Source organism: Lithobates pipiens, unplaced genomic scaffold, assembly GCF_037356315.1.
Source record: "Lithobates pipiens isolate NorthernLeopardFrog02 unplaced genomic scaffold, aLitPip1_a1.2 Scaffold_25, whole genome shotgun sequence".
Lineage (NCBI taxonomy): Eukaryota > Metazoa > Chordata > Amphibia > Anura > Ranidae > Lithobates > Lithobates pipiens.
Window position 1 is genome coordinate 108758811 of NW_027507787.1, and position 14270 is coordinate 108773080.

Here is a 14270-nt window from a genome sequence, read left to right on the forward strand (position 1 = left end):
GGATCCTCTACCACTTAAAATATTATTGACACTAGCCCTGCTACCCTCGAAGAGTTTAGATATCCATAGATAGGGGAAGAGTATTGTGTAGTAGTCAAATGGGGTCGGAACATACCATTTTCTTTTCCCTTTTTTGAGTTAAGAAGGGAAATAGTAGAACTGAAAGGAGGGAGAAGGGGAAAGAGAAGATTGGGGAAGGAAATGGCAGAAAAGGAAAATAAGGGGTAAGGGGGTGTCGTGGGTAGAGTGGATAGGGTGGGGTCCCCTCCCAGGGAGCAAGAGACGCCCTCGGCTCACCAGCTCATCAGCTGTCCAACGTTTGGAATAGCGATCTTGTGGATGAGTCTCAGGACAGGCTGCCAGAATGTTTGTAATTTAGGGCATTCCCAAAAAATTTGGAGAATGGTGCCAGCCTGTTGCCCACAGCGACAGCAGCGGTCAGATTGACCGGGAATATTTTGGCCAACACCACCGGTGTACGATACCAGCGTGTGATCAGCTTATATGAGATCTCCTGATATTTACTGCAGAGTGACGACTTATGGGCGAAAAAGAGTATTCTGTCCTTCTGTGGTTTGGAGAATGTAGTTTGTAAGTCCCTTTTCCATTTAGCTAGGAAGGGTGGATCCGTGGAGGATTGTGCGTCTGTCAGGATTTGGTAGGACCTAGAGAGGGAACCACGAATTGGGCCATCATCCAGGCAAAGTTCCTCGAAGGGGTGGAATTGTCTAGAGAAGAACGAATGGTTAGGTAGTGATCTGAGGAAATGGATTAGCTGTCTAGCTCTCCAGCTATCCATTGCAACAGGTACTTGCTCTAGCAGTATGGTCCCCATGGGAATCAAGCCCGTGGGTCCAAGAAATAGGGCTGCTCTCAGAAGCCCTTTCGGGGCTTGCCTGGTAAAGGCCTGGTCAGACAGGCCCGGAGGGAATCTAGGATGTCCAATAATTGGGGTCATAGGAGAAGGGAAGTTAGTCAGGTGGGAAAGGTGAAAAAACTATCCATCTCGGCGAGCGAGAGGCCAATTAACGGGTGAGTAGTCACACAGGGCTCCAATGGCCTCCCCGCCCAAGGCAGACCAGCCAGTGGAACCCACGCCATCTCCTGCTCTAGCTTGACCCATAGCTTCAGTTCCCCACGCCGGTGTCTTATCACATATGGTCCCCCATCGCATATTGTCCGCTGTGTACTGCGCATGCGCAGTACACAGCAACACAGATTCTGAAAATTGCCGAGCATGAACGGCGCCTGCGCACTGAGTCCAGGTTCTATCCCCACTATCCAAGTGGACACAGAGTAAGAATATAAAAGAGCCGAGCGCAGCGAGGCCGAACCCGAAGCGCGGCGAGTGAACCTCGCCTACGAGGGGCCCTCTAATATTCACAACCCTATGTCCGCTTGGATAGTGGGGCTACCACCTCCACTCACCGTGCAGGCGCCGTTCAGCTTCGGAGATTTTCCGAAGCTTCGTAGTCTCCGTACTGCGCATGCGCAGTACGGCGCGCAGACACTATATCACGGCCGGACAGTATATGGCAGAACACCGGCACCAGTCAACCACCGGTGTCATGTGCGTTGCTGTGTAATATAGAGCAGGGTCCGGGAAGCCAATACCTCCCCTCAATTTCGGTCGCAATAGCATTGCCCTACCAATACGCATATGTTTTCTTCTTGGCTTCTTTTTATGTTGTTGGCTTTGACCTGTTTTTTTTAGCTTGTTTCCCAAGGTGACCATCTTGGCCTTTGTCAAGAGGCTTCAGAGTGCCCAAAGAGAGTGCCTACGGCCAAATCACCCTGAAAGAGCCCAATCTCATCTGATCTCAGAGGCTAAGCAGCGATGGGCCTGGTTAGTACCTGGATGGGAGACAGCTTGGGAATACCAGGTGCCGTAGGCTTCTCATTGTGTTGTCGGCGTTGACCTGTTTTTTCCCCCTTGTTTCCCAAGGTGACCATCTTGGCATGTGTCAAGAGGGTTGAGAGTGCACAAAGAAATTGCCTAGGAGCACAACACCCTGAAAGCGCCCAATCTCGTTTGGTCTCAGAGGCAAAGCAGGGTTGGGCCTGGTTTGTACCTGGATGGGAGACCGCCTGGGTTTTCCAGATGCCACAGGCTTATTTTTATGTTGTTGGTGTTGACCTGTTTTTTTCGCTTGTTTCCCAAAGTGATCATCTTGGCATTTGTCAAGAGGGTTGAGAGTGCCTAAAGAGATCGCTTACAGCCGCATCACCCTGAAAGCACCCTATCTCTTCTGATCTCAGAGGCTAAGAAGGGTTGGGCCTAGTTAGTACTTGAATGGGAGACGGCCTTGGAATACCAGGTGCCGTATTCTTCTTTTTATGTTGTTGGTGTTGACCTGTTTTTTTTCGCTTGTTTCCCAGGGTGACTATCTTGGCATTTTTCAAGAGGGATGAGAGTGCCCAAAGAGATTGCCTATGGGCACATCACCCTGAAAGCGCCTAATCTCCGCTGATCTCAGAGGCTAGAAAGGGTCGCGGCTTGTTAATACCTGGATGTGAGACCGCCTGGAAATACTAGGTGCGGTAGGCTTCTTTTTATGTTGTTGGCGTTGACTTGTTTTTTTTGTTTGTTTCCCAAGGTGACCATCTTGGCGTTTGTCAAGAGGGTTGAGCATGCCTGAAAAAATCTACTATGGCTGCATCAGCCTGAAAGAGCCAAATCTCATTTGATCTCAGAGGCTAAGGCTGCGTACACACGGGCGGACTGTTCGTCCAACTTTGTCCGCTGAACAGTGTTTCAGCGGACAGTCCTCTCGTGTGTGGGCTTCAGCGGACAGTTTCAGCGGACAGTCTAACGAACAAAGTTTTTCGGAATTTCCGTAAGACTGTCCGCTGAAACTTGGTTTGAGCGGACAGTCCGCTCATGTGTAGGCTTGTTCGTCAAACTAAGTTCCGCGCATGCTCAAAAAGGATTTACACGCCGAAGGTTGCATTGCAGTGTATAGGACTTCGAATCTCTCGTCCCGTCGTACGTGCCGTTCACGTCATCGCGCAAGTTTTCAGCGGACTGTTCGTTTGTCGTGTGTGGTCCAGTCCGCTCATGCAAATTTTGAATGGACTGTTTGTCAAACTGTTTGACGAACCTAGTTGGGCGAACAGTCCGCCCGTGTGTACGCGGCCTAAGCAGGGTTGGGACCTGGTTAGTACCTGGATGGGAGACCGCCTGGGATTTCTCGATGCCATAGGCTTTTTTTTTAAGTTGTTGGCATTGACTTATGTTTTTTTTTTTGTTTTATTCATTTATTAAGTATAAGTAGAACAACATAAATATAACAGTCAACCATACAGCATGACCCAGGGTCACAATTACATGGTAACAAAAAATAGGCTGCCAAATAACTCTGGGTTCTCAGAGGGGAGTCCTAGAGTTTCATGCAGAAAAGAGAGAAACTCCACCTCCGATATGTAGTACAGTATAACTAATGCAGCTCCGTTCGGACAAATGTAATCATGGAGAACAACTGGGACCACAGCGAGCCAGCTTATCATGACCTATGTGAACCAGAGTAAAATATGAGCCGGTCGTGTCCAGAACCCTGGGGTTCTTCTGGGTCCCAAAGGCTAGTAAGGAGACAAGGCATAGTGAAAAGGGAGGACGGGGGAAGAAGAGAGTGCAAAAGACGGAGAGAGAGGAGGGGGGGGGGGATGGCGGCGGGGAAAAAAAGAAAAATAAAGACCAAAAGGGAGAGGGGGGGAATGCCACCCAGGGCAGACTTGGCCTACGTAGGTAAACGTTAGATGTTCAGTCGTTTTCTGGGACAGGGGCGCTGCTCACCTCCCGAATGTAGTCTCAAGTACCAGTAAAATACCTCCAGGGCCTCCATGTAACACTAAATGCCTCTTCAGTGTTGTGAAGGGTGGGGGTCAATTCTTCCATCCGGAGAATATGATTGACTTTGGAATACCACAGCACCTTGGATGGGGGCTGAGGCTGCCTCCACAGTGTGGGAATGCAGGCCCGTGCGGCGTTCAGGAGTTGCATCGTGAGGGTTTTTTTGTATTTTCGAACAGGCTGTTTGGTCAAGTGTAGAAGGCACGCTGCTGGGTTGTCTGCGATATCTACATTTCTGAGAGTTTTTATCATCCCGGTCACCTCCACCCAAAAGTTCCTCAAGGCCGGGCATGCCCATAAAATGTGTCCCATGGTCCCCGTATCTGAATTGCACCTCCAACAAACATCCGGAATCGATGTATTCATTTTATTCAGAAGGTATGGGACTCTATACCAGCGTGAGACTATCTTGTATCCTGATTCTTGATATTGGTTTGCGATGGAAGCTTTATGTACTAATGTCAGGATCTTCCCTATCTGTTGTGGGGTAAATGTGATGCCAAAGTCCCTCTCCCATTTGTGGATAAATGGTGGGGTCGACTCCTCCTCCTGACTACTTAATAGGTTGTAGAGGAGGGAGAGGGTGTGTCGCACAGGTTCCTTTTTGTGACAGATGGATTCATAGGGCGTCAGGTCTCTAGGAGTGTAGGGGGCCCTTTGTATGGCCAAAAGAAAGTGACGAAGTTGATAAGCACTAAACAAGTCAAGCGGAGGGTCAGAAAGCTCGGCGACAGTTTGCGTGGTCGGGAGCCCTCCCGAGGGCCACACGTCTCCCAGACGCTGTTTCCCCACCACTGTCAACTGTCACAGTTTCTTGTTGGTAAATCCCGGTGGGAAGTCTGGATTACCTATAACCGGAGTCATTGGTGATGGCAGGGGAGAAATGTGTGTGCAGAGGAACAACCTCCGCACAACAGCCAACGTAGCTCCCACTACGGGGTGATCTCTGAGGTCTTTTGGTAGGGTGGACAGGAGCCACAGGGAGGTCAATAGGGGAATGGATCCATCCTCAATCTCCATCTCCACCCACTGCTTGTGTGGGCCATTACAATGCCAATCAACGACTCTCGCTAGCAGAGTCGCTCTGTTGTATTGTCTCAGATCTGGGAGACCCAGACCCCCCTTGTCCTTTGGTCTGGCAAGCAATTGCAAAAGGGCTCTGGGCGGTTTGCGCACCCAAATAAAGTCCCGGAGCAGCACCTGCAGTTGTCTGAAAAAAATTGGGGGTAACCGGATCGGTAATGTCTGGAACAAGTATAAGATCCGCGGGAGGGCCGTCATTTTGAATGCATTACAGCGCCCGAACCAGGTCAGTGTTAAAGCATGCCAGTTTCCCAAATCAGATTTCAGTCTATTCAGGAGAGGGACAAAATTAAGCGGGTACAATTGCGCCAAATCCGCTGCGATGTCAACGCCCAGGTAACGTATAGATTTTTCAGCTCAGTAGAATGGGAAAGCGGAGCGTAGCCTCTTGGCCTCACCATCCGGGACCGATATATTCAATACAGCCGACGGTGCAATTGATTTTATAGTTTGATAGGCTGCCGTATCGCCGGAGAGCCGCGAGTATATTGGGTAGCGAAATGTGTGGATTGGAGACGAAAAAAATTAGATCGTCAGCGTACGCCGCAATTTTGTGGTGTGCCCAGGGTTTGGATATACCAGTAATATTCGGGTCATTCCGAACGTGACACATAAGTGGTTCCAGTGTCAGAATAAAAATTAGGGGAGACAGAGGGCACCCCTGTCTCGTCCCATTAGTGATGGGGAAAGAGTCCGAGCACTCTGAAAGCACCCAATCTTGTCTGATCTTGGAGGCTAAGAAGAGTCAGGCCTGGTTAGTACCTGGATGGGAGACCACCTGGGAATACCAGTTATTGTAGGCTTCTTTTTATGTTGTTGGCGTTGATTCGTTTTGTTTTTTTTTCGCTTGTTTCCCAAGGTGACCATCTTGGCATTTGTCAAGAGGGTTGAGAGTGCCCAAAGAGTTAGCTTACAGCAGCATCACCCTGAAAGAGCCCTATCTCTTCTCATCTCTGAGGATAAAAAGGGTTGGGCCTAGTTAGTCCCTGGATGGGAGATGGCTTTGGAATACCAGGTGCCGTAGTCTTCTTTTTATGTTGTTGACATTGACCTGTTTTTTTTCCGCTTGTTTCCCAAGGTGACTATCTTGGCATTTGTCAAGAGGGTTGAGAGTGCCCAAAGAGATTGCCTATGGGCACATAAGCCTGAAAGCGCCCGATCTCCTCTGATCTCAGAGGCTAAACAGGGTCGGGCCTTGCTAGTACCTGGATTGGAGACCACCTGGGAATACTAGGTGCTGAAGGCTTCTTTTTATGTTGTTGGCGTTGACTTGTTTTTTTTTTTTTGTTTGTTTACCAAGGTGACCATCTTGGTGTTTGTCAAGAGGGTTGAGAGTGCCTGAAGAGCTCGCCTATGGCCACATAACCCTGAAAGCACCAGATCTCGTCTGATCTCAGAGACTAAACAGGGTCGGGCCTTGTTAATACCTGGATGGGAGACCAGTTGGGAATACTAGGTGCTGTAGACTTCTTCTCATGTTGTTGGCGTTGACTTGATTTTTTTTTTTGTTTCCCAGTGCCTGAAGAAATCTCCTACGGCCACACCACCCTGCAAGAGCCCAATCTCATCTGATCTCAGAGGCTAAGCTGGGTTGGGACCAGTTTAGTACCTGGATGGGAGACCGCCTGGGATTTCCAGATGCCGTAGGCTTCTTTTTATGTTGTTGCCGTTGACCTATTTTTTTCCGCTTGTTTCCAAGCTGACCATCTTGGTGTTTGTCAAGAGAGTTGAGAGTGCCTGAAGATATTGGCTACGGCCACATCACCCTGAATCTGTTCCATCTCATCTGATCTTGGAGGCTAAGCAGGGTCGGGCCTGGTTAATGCCTGGATGGGAGACCGCCTGGGAATACAAGGTGTCGTAGGCTTCTTTTTTTTTCAAATATAATTTTTTCTCCAAATAGGGGAAGACGGTCCCCCGAGTACATAATGCAACAGAGAAATACAGAGCAAAAAGCAGCTGAACAATACCTGATACAGGTATATTTGCAACTGTGAGTCTGCCTTCCATCAATCACAATGATTCGAGGCACGGATAAAGTACTGTACCAAGATCCAGGGTCACACAAACCCCAGGTCCCTCCGGCATAATCCATCCAGAGGAGGGGGGTGGGGCCGTCATTCCCAATTTTCCACTCTTTCCAAAAGAGAGAGGGGGTGGAGGGGGTGAGAGATAGGGGAGTAAGGCAGAAAAGAGAACGGTTGAAAGATCAGAAAAGGAGAAGAGGGGACGAGACACGATGGCAGCCACTGTCCAAGGGGCCAGTCAAGGAAAGCTCAGAGCACTAAGGCGATAGCAGGCGACATCCTTCCAGCGAGAATATAAAGGTATTCCAGATGTCCCAGGTTTGTTTAAAAAATTCTTGTTTACCTTGTGATGTGAGGATCAAGTCCTCCATTTTTTTTAATGTCCTCTATTTTCCTAAGCCAGTGAGTAATGAAAGGGGGGAACATTTTTTCCAATAGAGAGGGATGCAGGATTTCGCCGCATTTATCACATGCCGTAAAATTGATTTTTTTGTACTTCTTAATGGGAATCTGTGAATGGTGCAAGAGAAAGAATGCAGCCTCTTCCTGGATGGAGAAGTCTGTGAATTTTTGTGTTATGCATCAGATCTCTGTCCAGAAGTCCACCAAGCTGGGGCAGGACCAAAAAATGTGCAGCAACGTGCCCTCTTCTTCTCCACACCTCCAGCATATGTTCGAGGAAGAGGGGAAACATTTCTGCAGCTTTGATGGTGTCAAATACCACCTGGTGAGAAGTTTAAAATTCGTCTCCTGTATCTTCGTGCACAGCGACATTTTGAGAGCCAAAGTGATAATGCGTTGTCTCTGTGCTGGGGAAAATGAGCAATTAAGGTCCTTTTCCCAGTTGGACAGACAGGTTAAGTGTGGGTAATCTGTTTGAGAGAGAATGTGGGCCAAAGGGCCTTCGCTCCTGCATAGAGTCTCAAACTCCGTCTGAGGGCGGGCAAACGTTTGAGGATTGGGGATGGAATGGAGAAAATGATGTCTTTGCGCCGCTCTCCAAAAAGGCAGTTGTAAAAGCCCTGTCGGATCTGTTAGGGTTGAGAAAGAAGGCCATTTTCCATCAATGACGAATTTAGATGCATTGTCTAGGTTGGAATTTCTAAGTGGGTCCCCAGTTCAAAGGTTGGATGGTCACATATAGGGAATAGGGGGGAAGTCAAAGACGTGAGTGTGTTTTGGGTAGCGATCAGGTGACTGACTTTCAACTAAGCCCCTATAGTGGGATGTGACATAAATTCTGTGGGTAAATACTTATAGCACCACATGGCGCTTCTTTTTTTTTAACAGCACAAGTTTATTGAACAACTCAGTTATAACAAGATATTACAGTAGGTACAAACATTAGCCTCTTCATAGGTGATGGACAGTAATACATCTTACATTAAGGAAAATTCCTGACAATGATAGTATAGACTCCAATATAGCTCACTCCACACACGTATGCAGATTTTCCACCCACCTATCCCATATTTTGTGGTATTTGGCTGGACACCCACGATTTCTATACACCAGTTTAATCAAGGGTAGCTTACTATTAATGCCCATTACCCATTCCTGCATAGTAGGCATGGTTGGACGCATCCAGTATTTAGCCACAAGCTTTCGTGCGGTAAACAGCGTAGAGTGCAAAAATGTAGCCAAGTATTGATCAACAGAGGTATCAGGAAATATACTAAGTAGGCAACTCTTAGGGTCAAGTTGAAGGGGTGAACCCATGTGGTCATGTAGAAACCTGACAATCTGCCCCCAATACTCCTGGACCAATGGGCATTGCCAGAGAAGATGGTAGAAAGTACCAGTCATACAAGAGCAACGGGGACACTTCGGGTTATAGTCAGGATGATACTTAGCTATCCGGATAGGGGTGAGATAGGACCTGTGTATCACATAGTACTGCGTTAGTCGGTCAGGTAGGCTAAGCGAAGCCTGTTGAACGTTCTCAAGGGCATCCTCCCATTCCTCCCCATCAAAGGGACCTATGTCCTCTTCCCATCTCAACCTGGCCCGTTCAGTGGTTTGCGCCACCAAGCGGGCCCGGAGTAGGCCGTATAGAGTCGAGATCAATTTAGCCGGTTCGTCTCCCATAATTACATCTGTCAAAGCCAGCGACTGTACATTCGGGAAGTCCTGAGCAAATTGCGCACGAAGCGCGTGTCGCAATTACAAGTAGCGAAAGTGCATATGAGGGGGTATTTTAAATTCCACTTGTAGGGAGGGAAAATCCCTTACGCCCATAGGAGTCACCACCTGCTACAGAAAAAGTATCCCTCTAGAAGCCCACAAGTCTACATCTGGTAAGCCAGGCATCTCACGAAGCAGGGGGTTGCGCCATAGCGTTGTATGTGAGTGGTAATAGTCAGTAATCTAAGGGCTAGTTTCCAAATACTCCGGTGGTGTGGCAGGATCCGGGACCGGGCATCCCTAACCCCACCACCCCGAAAAATTATCTGAAGGGGAGTATCAACAAGGGATTCAGCCCTCCCGCCCACCAAGGCCTGATATCTGTGACTATCCGCTCTATGGAGGTGATAAAAATGGGAAATCTGGGCTGCTATGTAGTATGTGTGGAAATCAGGGAGAGCCAGTCCCCCCATAGAGGTCGGGTTTTTAAGTGTGTTCCATGCCAACTTATGTCTAGATGGGCCCCAGATAAAGGTGTTTAAGACACCGTCAAATGTTTTAAAGAACGCCACGGGGACCATGACAGGGGAATGCCAAAGTACATAAAGGAGTTTCGGCAGGAGGATCATTTTAGTAATATTAATCCGTCCCATAACCCCAATAGGGAGACGGGACCATGCCTTAGTCTTCTCCCGCACATACAGAAGCAGTGGTTTAAGATTAAGGTGAATATACTCCCCAGGTTCCCTCGTAACCTGCACTCCCAAATACTGAATGGAGGATACCCTGGAGAGCGGGAGAGAAGCTGCATCCCGGTCCGGGGAGAACAAGTCAATGGGTAGAACCTGCGACTTGGTCCAATTAATATGCAGACCGGAATGACCACCAAACTCCTCTATGACCCCCAGGGCAGCCTCCAACGACCGACTCGAGTCCTCTAAATACAGTAAAGTATCATCCGCATACATACTTACCGATTCCACCAGAGAACCGCGTCGGAGGCCTACTACAGCCGGGTGTGCCCGAAGTGCAGCAGCCAACGGTTATGCCGCCAAAGCATATAACATAGGAGACAACCCTGACGTGTGCCACGGCCCAGCTGAAAGGGGTCCGACACCCATCTGTTAACCGCTACTCTAGCCATTGGGCGATAGTATAGGAGAGTAATCCATTTAGCAAAATTGGGGCCAAACCCAAATTTACCCAAGCATTCCCAAAGATAATTCCACTCAATGGAATCAAACGCCTTAGCGGCATCCAGTGACACGACCACCCTCGAGCCTACTTTGTCATGCTCAGCCTGGATATTCATATATAACCGGCAGATATTAATGGCCGTGTTTTTCCCGGGCATAATCCGGGTGAACAAGTGATAGGATGACTCCACTCAGACGGTGGCAAGTACTTTAGCCAAAATGTTAATATCTGCTTGGAGCAGCGAGATGGGGCGATAGGAATCCGGGCAGTGGGGATCCTTTCCTGGCTTGGGTATCACTATAATAACTGCCTGCCGTAGAGTATCAGGTAGGGACCCGGAGTCAAATATGTGTGTATATAATCTCAACAATTCTGGCACTAGTGTCTCAGAGTAGTGGGCATAGAAATCCAGGGGAATACCATCCAGTCCAGGGGCCTTAGCCGTTGCAAGGGATGCCACCGCTAGCCTAATCTCATCTGCCGATATCGGGGCCTCAAGAGACTCAACCTGAGCCTCAGACAGGTGGGGAAGAGAGATATCTCGGAGGTATGCCCCAGTCTCAGTCCTCGGCCTATGTACCTGCGACTCATAAAGGGCAGCATAGTAAGCATGAAACATGGTGGCCACTGTTGGCGGATCAGTCACCTCCTCACCCCCATTGTCAGTCAACGAAACCACCACCGGGGGCTTGGAGTCCCGATGCGCCAAGTAGGCCAGCAACTTTTCCGCCCTCTCTCCTTGTTCAAACACCCGTTGCTTAACAAAAAACAACTTTTGCTTAGCCTGTTCAATGTGCAGGTGATCTACAAGCCTTGTGTGGTGTCGTAATACCTGGGCCTTAGCAGGTGTGGGGTCAGTAGTGAAGTCAGTGGTCACCGAGGCTAGCTCCCGTAGGGCATTAGATAGCAAAGTCTTGGAGGTACGCTTCAACCGGTTAATCCGGTGTGTTAAAGGGGAGCGTACGTGCAGTTTAAAAGCCTCCCAGGTACAGTCAACCGGAGCCGTCCCCTGATTAGTAGTAAAGAAAAAACCCCATTCGTCCCCTAAGTCTTCGCTGTCACTCAAGGCGGTTAACCAGAAGGGGTGAAGCCGCCATGGTTTCGGTCCAGTAGGTCGGGTCAAGGAAAAAGTTGCCCAGCAAGGAGCGTGGTCTGACAATGATCTAGCATAATAGCCCGTGTCTACTAGCCTGGGTAACAACTGGGCGGACACAGCAATATAATCTATACGTGACATGGTGGAGTGAGTTGCAGAGAAACAGGAGTAAACACGTTTAGCCTGATATTTAAATTGCCACAGATCTGTAAGAGAGAATTCCTGAAACGTGCGACCTAGGCCAGTATCTCCCGGTAAATGATCCCCTCGAGTAGAGCTCATTCTATCCACCCCCGGATTCAAAACCATATTAAAATCACCCAGCCAAATTGCTGGGACATTAGGGTGTTGAGCCATAAAAGATAATCCCTCTGTAATTAGTCTATGATCATAAGGCGGGGGTACATAATAGGCGAGAATAATGTACTGTTCTCCGTGCAATAAGCAGTGTATAAATATATATCTGCCCTGCAGGTCTGTCTGCAAAGAAACCAAGGAAAACTGTGCCGTTTTAGATATCAATACAGACACCCCGCGAGAATAGGACGTATGGGTGGGCCCATCCAATCCACGGGCGACGCAAAGCTATTTGCAATCTCCCAGTTATATGCGTCTCCACCAGGACTGTGATATCCGCTCTATAAGTTTTGAGACACCCAAACACTGCCGCCCTCTTAATTCCACGTCAGCAACTTCAGGGTACCCATGGCGTGGTCTCAGCCAATATCACAAGGAGGAAAATAGTATCCAAACCACCCCTCAAAGCAGTATCCATTCCCATATTCATCAGAGTATACATGAAAAAGAGACATTTGTCTGTTCCATAACCAAATAAAGCTTGTGCTATAAACTAAGCATAAAACATAACATACTATAACATAATAACTACAACCCATCCCCACCCTCCCTGCTCTCAGCCACCCCAACTTGGCTGGAGCTCTCTTCCCAAAACAAACCATTGAACACTAGGCAATGTCAATAACAATAAGCCACTGGACCCAGTGACAAGACCAAGTCTTCTCCCGTCATAACCCGGCTTGTAGGCCGGAGCCGGACCATGCGTCCATTTCCCACCCCACTCCCATTGGTGCAGTGCCCAGTTCAGCAGCGGGACATAACAGTCCAGTAAAGGGCATGTATCAGGAGAAAGTCAAAGTTCTGCAGTCCCATGCAGCAAGCCCAGATGACCCGCGTCCCCCCCCACCCCCCCAGGGAAAGGGCCCAATAGAGCCCGCCAAGCGGGTCCCCCAAACTAAGAGGGAGGGGGAAGGGGTATTGTGTAACGAACCAGGGGGATGTCCGCAGAGCGTGGCCATAGGCAGCAGTACATGTTCAGTCAACAAGAGCAACGGCCATCCATGTTAGAGAGGGGGAACAGAAGCATCAATTCAGGGACTGAGGATAATGAACCACGCATAGGCAGTCCAACAGCGATCTGCTTGCACACGGGCAAATAGAAAGGGGGGAGCAAATAGAGTACTCACAAATCTTCCAACGATTTTAGTCTCGAGGTGGCCGATTTCGAGCCGCGTCTCTCTGGTCCAACCAGGAAACTGCCATCTCAGGATCTTCAAAAAAGTAGGCCCTATCTTCCCCCACTACGCGGAGTCTGGCCGGGTACAACATGGCGTACTTGAGGTGATGTGCCCTGAGGCGCCTCTTGACTTCCACAAATCGGGAACAACGTTTTTGAACTTCTGCGGAGAAGTCGGGAAACACTGAGATATGTCCGTTCTGAAACGGGATGTTGCCTTTTTCACGAGTAAGGCGAAGGATGGCATCCCTATCCCGGTAATTTAGCAGCTTAGCAATGCACGTGCGAGGAGGTGCCCCCTCCGGCGGCGGGCGGGCAGGCATTCTGTGTGCCCTTTCAATAATAAATGAGGTAGAAAACGCCTCCCTACCGTAGGCCTTAATCAGGAGAGATTCCAAAAATGTCGCCGGGTCAGCCCCCTCGGAGCCCTCCGGCAGGCCGATAAAGCGGAGGTTAGATCTGTGGGCCCTATTCTCAAGGTCGTCCTGTTTCTGGGCCAGCTGCTGGAGCTGCTTTTGCACATCCTCCTGGGCATGCTGCAGAGGGAACAGGACATCTTCGGCCTGACTGATCCGGGTTTCAGTTTCCTTCACTCTGTCACGCAGTTTAGCCATGTCCTGTCGGATAAGTGAGACATCCACCTTAACCTCCTCAAGCTTAGTTGTCAGTGTGGTCTGGCAGGTACTGTAGAAATCGGCTCAAGCACCTTCGCCGTGTCTGAGGTAGCAGGTTCTGCAGCCGGAGTGGACTGTCTGCCATGTTGGCCCTCATGGTCCCGCCGGAACTTTTTAAGAGATGCCGCCGCTGCAGACTGCTTCTTCGTCTGAGACATCGTCCCAATGTATGCACGAGAAAGTAGCGGGTATTACACCGGTAAGATCGTAGGTAAAATAGTCAGTGGGCACCCAGGATCACTACAGGAGATCGCGGTAGGAGCGGAGCTCAGGTCACAAGCGTCCTACTCCATTGCTGTCCAGGCCACACCCCCCCCCCCACATTGCGCTTCTTAGCGGAATTCGGGAGTGAGCTTAGAAAGATTGTTTTGATTCCAGTCCAATACACGCCCCAGATGGGAGGCCAGGTAGTAGCGTCACACGTCAGGGAGAACCAACCCTCCCTGTTGTTTAGACAATGTCAGCTGTGACCGCTTAAGTCTGGGATTTTTGTGGGCCCAGTTAAATTGAGTGAGCAAGGATTGAGCTTGCTTAAAAAACGGGACTGGAATCTGGATCGGGAGAGCTTGGAAAAGATAAGTAAATTTAGGGAGTATGTTCATTTTAATGAGATTGCATCTCCTGAACCAGGAATGGAGGTCAGAATGCCACCCGTGAAGCAAACTGCGGATCTTAGTGACAAGGG

The 14270-nt window shown here is 49.2% G+C and overlaps 3 pseudogenes; all 3 read left to right on the top strand.

Annotated features, from left to right (window-relative positions):
• The first annotated feature begins 1776 nt into the window (after positions 1 to 1776).
• On the top strand, positions 1777 to 1895 carry LOC143931067 (5S ribosomal RNA; annotated as a pseudogene).
• A 4387-nt stretch (positions 1896 to 6282) lies between these two features.
• Positions 6283 to 6401, top strand: LOC143931858 (5S ribosomal RNA; annotated as a pseudogene).
• A 62-nt stretch (positions 6402 to 6463) lies between these two features.
• LOC143932069 (5S ribosomal RNA) lies at positions 6464 to 6583 on the top strand (annotated as a pseudogene).
• Positions 6584 to 14270: the final 7687 nt, after the last annotated feature.